Source organism: Thamnophis elegans, chromosome 11, assembly GCF_009769535.1.
Source record: "Thamnophis elegans isolate rThaEle1 chromosome 11, rThaEle1.pri, whole genome shotgun sequence".
Lineage (NCBI taxonomy): Eukaryota > Metazoa > Chordata > Lepidosauria > Squamata > Colubridae > Thamnophis > Thamnophis elegans.
The window spans coordinates 15,584,470-15,596,724 of record NC_045551.1 but is presented as its reverse complement, the minus strand read 5'-3'; the positions used below and the strand labels follow the sequence as shown (position 1 = coordinate 15,596,724).

At 46.4% G+C, this 12,255-nt stretch overlaps 1 protein-coding gene across 1 annotated transcript in view; it reads right to left on the bottom strand.

The window, feature by feature from the left end:
* HMGCS2 (3-hydroxy-3-methylglutaryl-CoA synthase 2) overlaps positions 1-12,255 on the bottom strand; it is a 46,569-nt gene that overhangs the window by 12,100 nt on the left and 22,214 nt on the right. The window lies entirely within an intron of this gene.

Genomic DNA, 12,255 nt, shown 5'->3' with positions numbered 1-12,255 from the left:
TCAATTACATGAACACAGCAGGTGCCCCTTTTAATCCAAACGGGAGCATCTTGAACTGGAAGCAAGGGCAATTGAAAGAGGTTTTCCACTCATCTCCCTCCTTAATGCAGACTCTGTAATAAGCATCACTCAAGTCCACCTTAGTAAAGATTTTTCCTTTGGCTAGATGAGGTAACATTAAGGATAGCGGGTAAACATTTTCCACACACACTGCATTGAGACTTTTATAATGAATGCATAAGTGAAGAGAGCCATCGCTTTCCTCATGAAACAACACTGGGGCAGCCATCCACAGCCTAGCTGATTGGATGAATCCCTAGCTGATTAGATGAAGCCTTTTTTGTCAATAAAGGCCCACAGTTCCCCCAGCTTGTGGGGTCATCGAGTAGATCTTTTGCTTAATGAGTTTCACCCCAGGGAGGATTTCTATGCTGCAGTCCATGAGGCGATGGGGTGGGAGCACATCCAAGCCCCTCTCGTTGAATGCATCCTTGAGGTCCCAGTATTCTTTTGGGATTTTCTCCTCACCGTCTAGGCGCTTGCTTGCTACAGCTCCTAGCTTCCTCGTGGCATTGGCTCTGGGTTTCCCCTCCCCATCTTCCTGTCTGGATGGAACAGATTTGTAAAAGCCCCTTCCTGCAATTCACATGGGGTTTCCATTTTGGGAGCCAAGGTAATCCAAGCAAGAGGGATTGTTCCATTCCAGGCGCTATGATGAAACTCAATGTCTCTCGGTGATCCCCATCTACATCTCCTGTCAGGCCTGGAAGCCATATTTTGCATTGGGCCTTCAGGCCTACCACATTTAGTGCTGTGGGAAAATGGGAGGGGGAGTTGTATGGACTATGGTAGATAAATAGTCATAATAACATTCCTTTCTTAGAGAGCCAAGGACATCTTGCCCTGCACCTAGAGGGGTATGACTAGGAGGCCTCTCCAGTTGGGCTAGTGCCTGATTGGGACATGGGACAGACATGTGGGTGCTGGACAGGGACTTGGACTTTCATTTGGGTGGGGAAAACCTGGAAGCTTTCAGATTCAGGTTTTTCCAGGTGTGCCAATATGACACCTCTAATAAAATGGAAATTTGAGGAACTTCAAGCCTCAGATTCTTATTTCATTGGGGATGTTACTTGGAACCCTGACATTAATCTGAATCTCCTTTAAAACTCCAACTAGCACCCCGAAGCATTGGGATACTGTCTGGGGTCCTGGGCCCCGAAAATTGACCTGGCACTGGGCGGCGTGAAGATTCAGGGAAGATGGAGGAAGACAAAGTTTAGTTTAGTTTAGTTTATTAGTTTTGTATGCCGCCCACTCCCGAAGGACTCCGGGCGGCTTACAATAAAAAGGGAAGGGGGATAAATAAGACAATACAACAATTTAAAATACAACAACATTCACAATTAAAGTGGGGCTGGATACTTCAACAGCCCCAGGCCTGCCGGAACAGCCAGGACTTAGTAGCTTTACGGAAGGCCGGGAGGGTAGTAAGGGTCCGGATCTCAACGGGGAGGTCGTTCCAGAGGGCCAGAGCTGCAACAGAGAAGGCCCTCCCCCGGTGGGTCGCCAGCCGGCATTGGCTGGCAGATGGAATCCGGAGAAGGCCTAGTCTGTGCGATCGAGTCGGTCTTTGGGAGGTAATTGGCAGGAGGCGGTCTCTCAGGTAACCAGATCCGATGCCATGCAGGGCTTTAAAAGTAACGACTAGCACCTTGAAGCGTGTCCGGAGACCAATGGGCAGCCAGTGCAGCTCGTGGAGGATAGGTGTAACGTGGGTGTACCTAGGTGCACCCACAATCGCTCGCGCGGCTGCGTTCTGGACTAACTGAAGTCTTCAAACACTCTTCAGGGGCAGCCCCATGGAGGAGCCACAGGAGCTGGCTCAGTGATTTATGTCAAGACCATCTACTCCCCTTCCCAAGCCACGGTGGAAGCAGAGATAGCCACAGAAGCAGAATGCCAGCTGGATGCCCAGCTTAAAGCTGGGTGCCCGGTGCCCAAGCAAGCTGCACAGCGACATCTCGATTTAAGGGGCGAAGCCATGAGAGCCATGCTATCCCAGGAGATGATGGACAGGGTGATGCTGTCGAATCAGTGGATGAGATTGAACAGAGCAGAGTAGAGCAGACCCAAGCCCTGGAATGGGGGGCATTGGGACCAGCAGTCCACAGGCACTTCCAAGAATGGGGTTTCCTGCCATCGTCATGCAGCCAGTCATTGGCGGGCTTCCTGGAACAGTTCAACCAACTCAACATGGGCTCAGCCCCTGGGAACTGGGCAACCCAGATGGACTCTGACTCAGCCCACATTCACCTTCCTGGGCATGGCAGCAGCACCACCACTGGGTGGAAAGTCTACCTACTCAGCACAAAACCAATTGTGCCACAGCCTCACGCCAGGCCCGATCCAACAAGGGGGCAGTCTTTACTGCCATCAGGTTGGCACAATAACCCAGCTTGATGCTACAGGGACCACAAATAGGGTTGCTAGGTCCTAGAACATTTCCCCAGAAGCCAGTCCTCATGCTGCCTCCAGCCAACCAGATCCCACCTGGATGGGCATTCTTCGCTGTTCAGGGGTGGGTGCAATACCAATGGATGCCAGCTCCAATTCTACAATCCTTGCTACCCTTGTAACCAATGCAGTTCCAGCCACCGGTCATGGCCCCACAGCTGGTACCAGTCCAGCCACCGGTGCAAGTCTAGCCACCAGCCATGGCTCCACCACCAGTGCCAGTCCAGCAACTAATTCAAGTGAAACCCCCAGCTGTGGCTCCGCCACAAGTGCCGGCCCAGCAGCCCGCGCCAGGCCAACAGGTGGGTGTGTAACAAGCCTCGTCCTCCGCAATTCAGAGCAATGTTTAATGGGAGCCCAGGGAAACTGGCTTACTTCCTCAACTGAGTCTGGGCCCACATCAATCACTATGGGCATCAATACCCAACTAATCAGGACTTAATTTCAGCGATTGAGGATAGCATGAATGAGGGAGAGACAACGGAGTGGATAGCTGAACTACATGATGAGGAAGCCCCTGAGCTAGACAATGCAGATGAATTTCTCCAACATGCTCCAAGGTTGGTTTGAATATCGAGTTGAAGCTGAGGGCCAGATCAAGGCGTTGAAGCAAGCAGGTCAACCTCCCAAGGAGTTAGTATGGGAGTTCCAAAGACTGGCCAGGAAACTGAGGGACTGGCTGGAGCGGCTCCTTGTCCATCATTTCAAGGAGGACCTTGATCCAGACCTATGACAAGCATGTGACATCAGAACACATTACAAGCTTGGTATAGCATAGCAGTGGCCATGGATCTGGAGATCCACCCCTATAGGAAACTGAATGTGGAAATACCAACAAGAAAGCCCCTGGGTAGCTGAACCTCTGCCAAACTGCCCAAGAAGCCGCAGCCCACACTCTCTGGGACTATCAAATATTACCAGTGTGGTCAACACAGGCACAGAGCATCTGAATGTCTGGCTCCAGCCCCGGTCCCCCAAACCTGGACTCTAGTGACACCCCAGGTAAGAAGGACCCCGCAGAAGCCACCAGACAAAGAGAAGATTGCCAGACGGGCTGTTGAATTTCTGCTCCTTCCAATTGAAGTGGAGAACCCCAGCCAGAGAATCCCTCTAGGCTCTGCTGAAGGGAGTAGTAGTGATGGCAACCCAATGGTAAGTGAAGCCATCCACTCTTTCACTATCAAGGCCTGGATAGTAGTGCCAGAAATGGGGGTCCTTGTTGCAGCTACAGAGCTAGCAGCAGAGTTGGACAGTGAGAAGGTTGGTCCTGAAGTCTGGGGAAGGCTCGGACAAGGGCTCTGCATCAGAGGCAGAGAGGTGGCCAAGGCCATCTGGTAGTTATGTGCTGCCTCTGGAGTCTGACATCAGTGAAGCAGAAAAACAGTGGGAGCCTGTTCCCAGTGTGCGCATGCACATGCTCAGAGCTGCCAGAAGGCAAGAACAATTAAGAAAACAGGGTCGACTTGGCAGTAAGGCTTGGAGATGACTGGCCCCTCCCATAAGGCATGAAAGGGGAGCGAATAGGACATGAGCCTTTGCAGGAAGCAATTAGTTCATCTGGTCAGTTCAAGCTTTGAGAAGTTCTGTTTGACTCTGCACTAAGTTTGACAATTAAGTCTCTGACAGCATTTCAAGGGAGATAATGTGGATGCTTATCAACATTCTCCTGAAAGACTGTGGCAACTCGAGCAGAATCTTCACAGACTGTTTGTAAAGCCTTGTGGGCTGTGAATGCTATAACTCACAGCCATATAAATAAAATAGGTTTTTTGGGACTAAGATTGTGATTTGTACTTTCTCAGGAAGCCTTGGCCGGAACAGCCCCTGCTGAGCTGCAGGAATCACAACTGGTGTGGTAGAGAGCTCCCCCTGCTGCCTCTCCATCTTCTTCACACTCAGGCAGGGCATGTTTCTCTGCAAGGGGCCCCTGAACTCACCGACTCTTGAGAGCTTCGTGCAGAAGTTGCAGGGCATGTGTCAGCAGGAGGTCCTCTTTGTCGGCTTGTTGCAAGGCATGATCTCCCCGCTTGCATCTGGTGACAGTTACCCCTGGGGGGGGTGCTCCTCCAGGACCTCCATACGTCCTACGTTCAGTGACCCAGCTTGGACCAGTTTCTGCTCGAGCTGCAGCTCCTCCAGCCACTCTGTCTCCTCCCTGCAGCCGTGTGGCTGGGGGGAGGTCAACCCCACAGCTCCACAGTCTTCCTGGTTACTCCTGTGGGTTGACATTGTGTGCTCAGCCCCTGCGGTAGACTAGGTCTCCGGGTTGGCTGATAAAGCAGATCTTGCTTACACCCCCAACTCCATTGAAGTACAGAAGAGATATTTTTACTGAGTTTGAAATGATAGCAGCGAAAGAAAAGCAAGATCTGAGCCAAAAGGTATGAAAGTTACATATTGAAGGTTTCCTCAAATCCCTCTCCAGGGACCCAGGCTCAATGTCCAACCCTCGTCCCACATAGTGCCATCTGGGGCACATCTTCAGGTGTTTTCGTCCATCTGGAGTTCCAGGATGGTTGGCTGTTCTGACCCGCCCCCCTCCGTACGCCGAGGCACTCCAAGACAAGATTACTGCTAGACAATTTATTCACAATAAATTAACACACTGACAAGACCTGGGCAGCAATCCAGACTTCCAAGATAAGAAATACACCCGAGAGCTTCTCCAGCGTTGGTATATCAGTTGAATCCTGCAAACAGCCTCCTTATGTACTCTCTTGGGAGGAGCCTAATTACAACCACTTGGGTCCAATTATCTTCTGTATCTGCGTAGTTGCTCTCGGCGTTTATCCCTCTGCATCTCCTCACCGCTCAAGGGCCTGACGTCCTCACCACTGCTCCAAGCCCTGACCTCAGGGACCAGCTCCCTTTGGCTTTCACTGTTGCTCCATGCCTCAGGCGCCTCCTGGTGGCCAACCAGCCTCTCTGATCCCTGCTTGGAATCAGAACCCTGTCCAGGGTCCTCCACATCTTCCAGAGACGACTCATAAGGCCCCTCGCTGTTGGAGTCTGTTTGCAGCTCCAATGGCTCCTGCTGGCCACAACACTTGGCCTCGACTGGATGTACACAACTCCATTCAGCAGCACAGTAATTTGTGAGAGCAAACCTCCTTTTTTATTTACATGGGCCATCTTCACACCAGCTCTCTCCTCAAACCCCAATGCCATGTCCCCCCTCCTCGTTACTATGGCAGCAGATAGCAAGCAAACATCAAAGGGAAGAATCCATGCTAGAGATCCGGCTGACACATTTCTTCTCTTTTATCTTCTGTTTTGTGAATTCTTTGTTCATTCTTTGTAATCCTTTGTTTTCTAAATTTTCTAGCTGGGAATTTATATTAAGAACCTGCTCATTTAACTTGTCCATTTTTTCTTCCATTTTGTGTTGGTTACTGTTATGTCTGCGCAGGTATGAGCAGAGGTTTTTTCTTCTGCCGCACAAGTGCGGGACGTATTTAATTGGTTAACGGCTGACAGCTTCCCATAAAAGGTGCTGTCAGCCAGAAGCTGCATGTTGATTTATAGTGTGTCCTTATCTTGAATAAACAGTATTGCTGGAATCTGAGCCAAGGTGGCGCAGTGGTTAAATGCAGCACTGCAGGCTACTGCTAGATCAGCAGGTCAGCGGTTCAAATCTCACCGGCTCAGGGTTGACTCAGCCTTCCATCCTTCCGAGGTGGGTAAAATGAGGACCCAGATTGTTGGGGGCAATATGCTGACTCTCTGTAAACCGCTTAGAGAGGCCTGAAAGGCCTATGAAGCGGTATATAAGTCTACTGCTATTGCTATTATTGCTATTGGCTTCTCATCTGTTCCCCATGCTCAACATTGCATTGGCAACAAAGGTGGAATTCCTGGACTCGGAGCCAATGCTGAGAACTTCTAATTTAGAGGTTGCAGAGATTAAGAGGCAGGTTTGAGTGGAAACTGTGTTGTTTTGGAAATACAATGGCTAACTCACCACAGTTTGCACCATTTGATCCTGAAACACAGACATGGGATTCATACTTAATCCTTTCTGACTGTATATTGGGAGCTAATGACTATACAAATATCACAGACAATGTAAGAGCGCTTTTCTGGATAATTTGTGGAAAAGAAGTGTTTGAGATGGTGAGGGCCCTCATTGCGCCCCCAACCCCTTCAGATGGTTCCTTGGGAGATATCGTTGGGTAAATTGTGGGAACACTATGCTCCCTGACCATCTTGCATTGCTAGAAGACATGCTTTTTACCATAGAGACCAGGCGGAGAGTGACTCTATTAGCTGTTATATAGTGGCCCCCAGAAGGCAGCTATCTACTGCGAATTTAGCAACCTAGATGATCTCCTTCAAGACAGATTGATCTGTGGGGTTTGGGGTTACAGAGACGATTACTGGCAAAACCAACATTAATGCTATAGACAGCAGTAAAAGAGACACAAGCCGCTGAATCATCAAATAGATCAATGAAAGAAATGCAGAAGTCAGGCAGCCCCCAGGAGGCTAGAAGGGAAACAACTGTCCATCAGGGAGAGGCAGAATTGCAGGGGGACACTGAAGATGAGGAAGATAATCATGATGACATCCAACGGTTGATGGCAGACAACAAGGATCGCAGATTGACTGAGGAGCGGAAGCTGTCCTCCTTGTGCATAAGTTGCGGCAGAAACCACCCGAAAGTTATGTGCCACCATAAAAATACCATTTGCAGATAGTGTGGGAAGAAGGGTCATCTAGCACAAGTTTGCCGTGCTGCATTTTCTGCCACCCCAACAGGACAGACTCCAATTCGTAACGTTGGGGGGAAGTGGGGCCTGCCAAAACTGAGAACCTCAGAGGATGTGTCTTTTACTATTAATACAGACACTCGTTGTTTAGAGAGGGTGAACAATCAAACTGGGATTCTGGGAAGTAGTAAAATTTACATTACCATCTGTACTACAGGATCGCCCTGTCAGATGGAAGTGGATATGGGATTGGCAAAAAATGTATCCTGGCAGACCCTACAGAGTTTGGTGCCACAAGGAGCCAAGTGGAAGCTTATGCGAAGGTATCCCTTTGAGAGATTATCAGGGAAATTACATCCCCTTCAAGGGAAGTGGAATGTTCCATGTAGAATATAAAGGCTTCCTCAGGCCACTTAAATTGGTTGTCATTGGTTGCCTAACCTCCTGGGACTGGATTGGTTTGTGGCTTTGGGGTTAGGGATTACTGAGGTTCACAAAATCCTGGGGGAGACCATCAGAGAGTTGACTAAAGAGTTTGCTGATGTGTTTGACCTGAAGTTGGGAGAATATAGGGGTACCCTGGTATCCTTCAGTTTGGACCTTTAAGTGGCACCAATAAGAATGAAATCATCTACATTGAAGCCCAAGGTTGACGAACAACTAGATAAATTGATTCCACAAAGTGTACTGGAACCAGTGGACCGGTGGACCACGCCAAGTGGGAAACCCCTATTGTGATGCCAATGAAACCAGAGGGGCCGGGCCGGATTTTTGCAGATTATAAATGTACTCTGAATAGAGCTCTTCAACAGAATGCAAACCTGTTACCAATGGCAGCACCTTTTTCTTGAGAGAGGGGGAGGTTGTTGCCCAAGCTTACCAACAGCTTCCTGTGAATGATGCCACTGCCAAAGCCCAAACCATTATAAAGCATCGGGAGGCATTCCATTGTTGTCACCTACAGTTTGAGGTACGTGTGGCCCCAGGTTTGTTCCAGAGCCTGATGGAATGTTTGTTACACGACACCCCTGGGGTTGTCCCCTGTTTTGATGATGTGTTCATATCTGCTGCCAGCAAACTATTTGAACGACTACGATTAGCATTACACAGATTCCAAGAGGCCGGGCTAAAGGTGAAGGAAGAAAAGTGTAAAGTAGCAGTAAATCAAGTTGAGTTTCTGGGGTACCTATATGATACATCTGGATTGCCCCCCACCAAAGAGAAAGTACAAGCAATACATGCTGTGCCAACACCAAAGAATAAGATGGAACCCCAGGCTTTCTTGGGACTCCTCAATTTCTATAGTATGTTTTTGTGACAGAAGGCATATGTCACCAAACCACTACACTGGCTGTTAGAAAAAGGCACTGTGGGTTTGGGGGCACAGAGAAGTGGTTGCATTTGTGGGGGGGTGAAGAAGTTAATTTCCTCTGACAGTGTCCTAACCCTTTCAAACTGGGAAAATATAGTCAGAACATTTGAGCAAGGTCTCCGAGTATATGCTCGAAATTATACTGGTCAACTCCTATGGGTGCCAACACATGTCACAGAAGTCATGGGTCACCGTTTGTATCGGGTGGAGCTTGAGGATGGACGATTACTAGGGAGCTGGAAAAAGTGAAATGGTACTGAAAGGGCCGCGTCCAGTGCAGAATGAAACACCTGTTATTGATGGTCCACTGCCGCAGAATCCATCTCACTCTTCTTTGTCTCCGGCTGAGGGATATGGCCATTTGGAGGCCCCAAAGAGCATTAGCAATCCATCTGGTGTAGTTGAAGAAACATTGAGGATGCAGTCGATGGGTGGGAGCCCAATGGAAATACAGGAGAGCCGCAAATTGACAGAAAGCCATCGTAGACCAATGTATCTGGACAATTATGTTTGTGTAGTACAAAGTTAATGGAACATCCCATGAGTGTTATCTCGCAGGCACGAGCAGAGGCTTTTCCTACTGCTGCACAAGCGTGGGGCATATTTTAACGTTATTGGTTAATGGCTGACAGCTTCCCATAAAAGGGGCTGTCAGCCAGAAGCTGCATGTTGGTTTATAGTGTGTTCTTATCTTGAATAAACAGTATTGCTGGAATCTGGCTCCTCATCTGTTCCCCACGATCAACTTGCAGTTACCTTTTATCTCATCATGATTCTTATTTGTATCTTCTTTCCGTGACAAAATTGTTGCTTGAATAATCTGTAACGTTGCCTGCATTTCTTTGTGGAAGTTGTTAGATTTTTTTTTATTGGAGCATTAAGTCTATAGATCTTTGGTGTACAAGACTAGGAGCTACAGAAGAGGGTGCTGAAGAGGAAGGCTTTTTACCAATTTTGGTAAGGTTTGGAGCACTAATTTTTATTCCCACCTATCGAATATTCAATTCTCAAACGAGTAATTATTAGCGTTGTCTATTAGCCAAACTTATTCAACTTATCAATAGACAATTTAAATTACACCTTAAGATTTACAGCTTTTATAATCTTTCATGTATCTATAAACTTTATAATCCAGCAAGTTCCAATGATTAAATCCACTAGAGCAAAATAAAATTTATAATCCAACTGTCTCTGTCAGAGCTGCAGTTCAACTAATGTTTGTAATCCAAAATCCAAGTCCACAATTGCCAGCTTGTCTTGTCCAATTAATAAATCCAAGTCCATTGGTATTTATAATCCACAATAACCTGTCAGTTTTAACTAGTCTCAACAATAAATCTCACCAAATAATAAACAGCAAAGTATCTTGCTTTCTCTTTTGCCAGTTATACCTTGCCCAGCTTCAAGGACACCAGAAGTTCCAGTCAGATATTTATGTCTAGGCTTCAAGCCACATATTCTGTTTACATATAGTCAAAAACTTTCTCCTCTTTGCCACTGGGTGTCACTTTCCCTCAATCAAATCTTTAAAGATCAGTAACACAAATAAAGTTCTTTAATTAGTTATTCTGACCCATCTGTGCCTCAAAAGCTTTAGCAGTCATCAATACTTGCCATATAATTTTTTTTTGTTAGTTCTGGTTAGTTAGTTCCCCCTTCCTCCAGTCATGTCGGGGGATTTTTCTTTTAAAAGGGGTTTATCTGTTCCAGGAAATATAGATCAAGGAGATAGAGAAGAAAGTAGTCTCACCTAGCTTCAGAGCATGATGTTAATGATCTGTTAATTGGTGCTTCAGCAGCACCGACAGCTTTTCTTCTTCAGAAATATGTATTTCTATTTGCACCTAAAATCTTTGTGAACTGTCACCATTTTTGTTAACAAAATTCATTGTATTCTTTCAAATTCTTCGACCTTAGAGAAGAAAGAAAACCCCCTTTTTTTCACCCTTTTTAAAAAAGTGCTAAACTTTTTTAAACCCTTTTTTTAGGTCAAAATTTTCTAATGCATCTTTGACTTCTTACCATACAAGCTACCATGCAAGCTTGAGTGCATATAAGTATTTAGGCTTATTTTTTTAAAGTGCAGGAGGCGGTGAGCGCAGAGTCCTACAGGAGTGGGAGCGCAGCTACCGTTGGCCCCACCCTCTGTCCCACTGTCTACTTGCCTGCAGCAGCAATGGATATGCCCTGGCCTCCACCTGCCCTGCTTGCTGGTCCAGCTAATTGCTCCATTTCAAACCATCCCCTTTGCAAGCACATGAAGCTTTGAGTCTCTGTCATTTTTCCATCCGGGTGAAAAGTGTTTGGTTGCTTATGGGGTACTTTCGAATGGAGCGATTTGCTAGGGCTTGTTTTTGGGGTGGGTCTTATTTGGGGGGAATAAATAAATAAATAAATAAATAAATAAATAAATGGTGTGTGTGTGTGTGCGTGCACGCGTGCATGTGTGTATTACGTTTTCAAGTTTTGGATTAAACCTTTCTTTAAGTTACACATATCAAACAAAGGAAAATCCGTCCTAATTTTAGTTAATTCATTAAGTTTAAGTGACTCCTTTCAGTTTATCTTCATGGAGTAAATTCTTTTTCTTCTCTGGAAGTTTTATCAAGGAGTTATAGGCCTTTCTTTTTATCATGAAATCCTCAACCTTGTTAATACCCTTAAAGAAAAAGTCCCAATTTTGTCTTTTTTCCTCAACGTTCTTCTTTCAGTTGTGTTGAGAGGTTTATATTTAAACCATAATAGTGAATGTTAATATCAGGTTCTTCCAAAACTGCAATGAACTCCTCAGCTACTTGTGAAGTTGCTCGATAGTATAATTTTTGTTACTAACTTATTTCATTGTTGTTTCTACAAATGTAAGCATTAGAATTTAATTGGAACTCCTAGTCTATGATTTTCTTAATAATGTTTTTAAATCTGTAGATGATAAATGTCAACAGGGCAGTACAACTGTGATCCCTCATATGTTCAATGTGTCATGAGAGAAAATTAAGGACTTGTACACTGATATCCCACTTTCTGATTTTTGGATTGTCATGAGTATTAGATAATATGTCAATGTTTTGAAAAAATAACCTCTCACCAAATAAATATTTAAAAAAATATTATTTATTCTATTTATTCTTTTCCCTATCCTCTCAAATGAAGTAATCTGTCCTTTAGAGCACAAATGGAGCTTTGTGTGCTCAACCACTACTTGCGTGGCCTAGTTTCCAACAGGCCGCAGACTGATAGTGGTCTCCATACTAAAAGTTGGGGATCTCTGCTTTAGACAGTGGACAGTCTAAACCTGTGATGGCGAACCTGTGGCTGCAGGTGGCACACAGTATTCTCTCTGCGAGCCATTGCCTTAGTTCCACCGTGCATTTGCGCTTGCCTCCTGCTGGCCAGCTGGTCATCAGGGCTCTGCTGTGCATGCACAGGCAGGGGTGTTCAGGGGACACATGCACAGGGCCTGGGGCACATGCACAGGGTGTTTGTGCATGCATTGCATTGGCGGTTCAGTGTGAGCATTTGTGCACGCACATGCTTTGGGCACTCAGTCCAGAAAAAGTTAGCCATCACTGGTCTAAACACTGTAATAGGACAGGCTTCTGAATGGCCCAGCTTATAGACAGACTGGATTTGTTCATACTAAATAGCTCTGCTACAGGA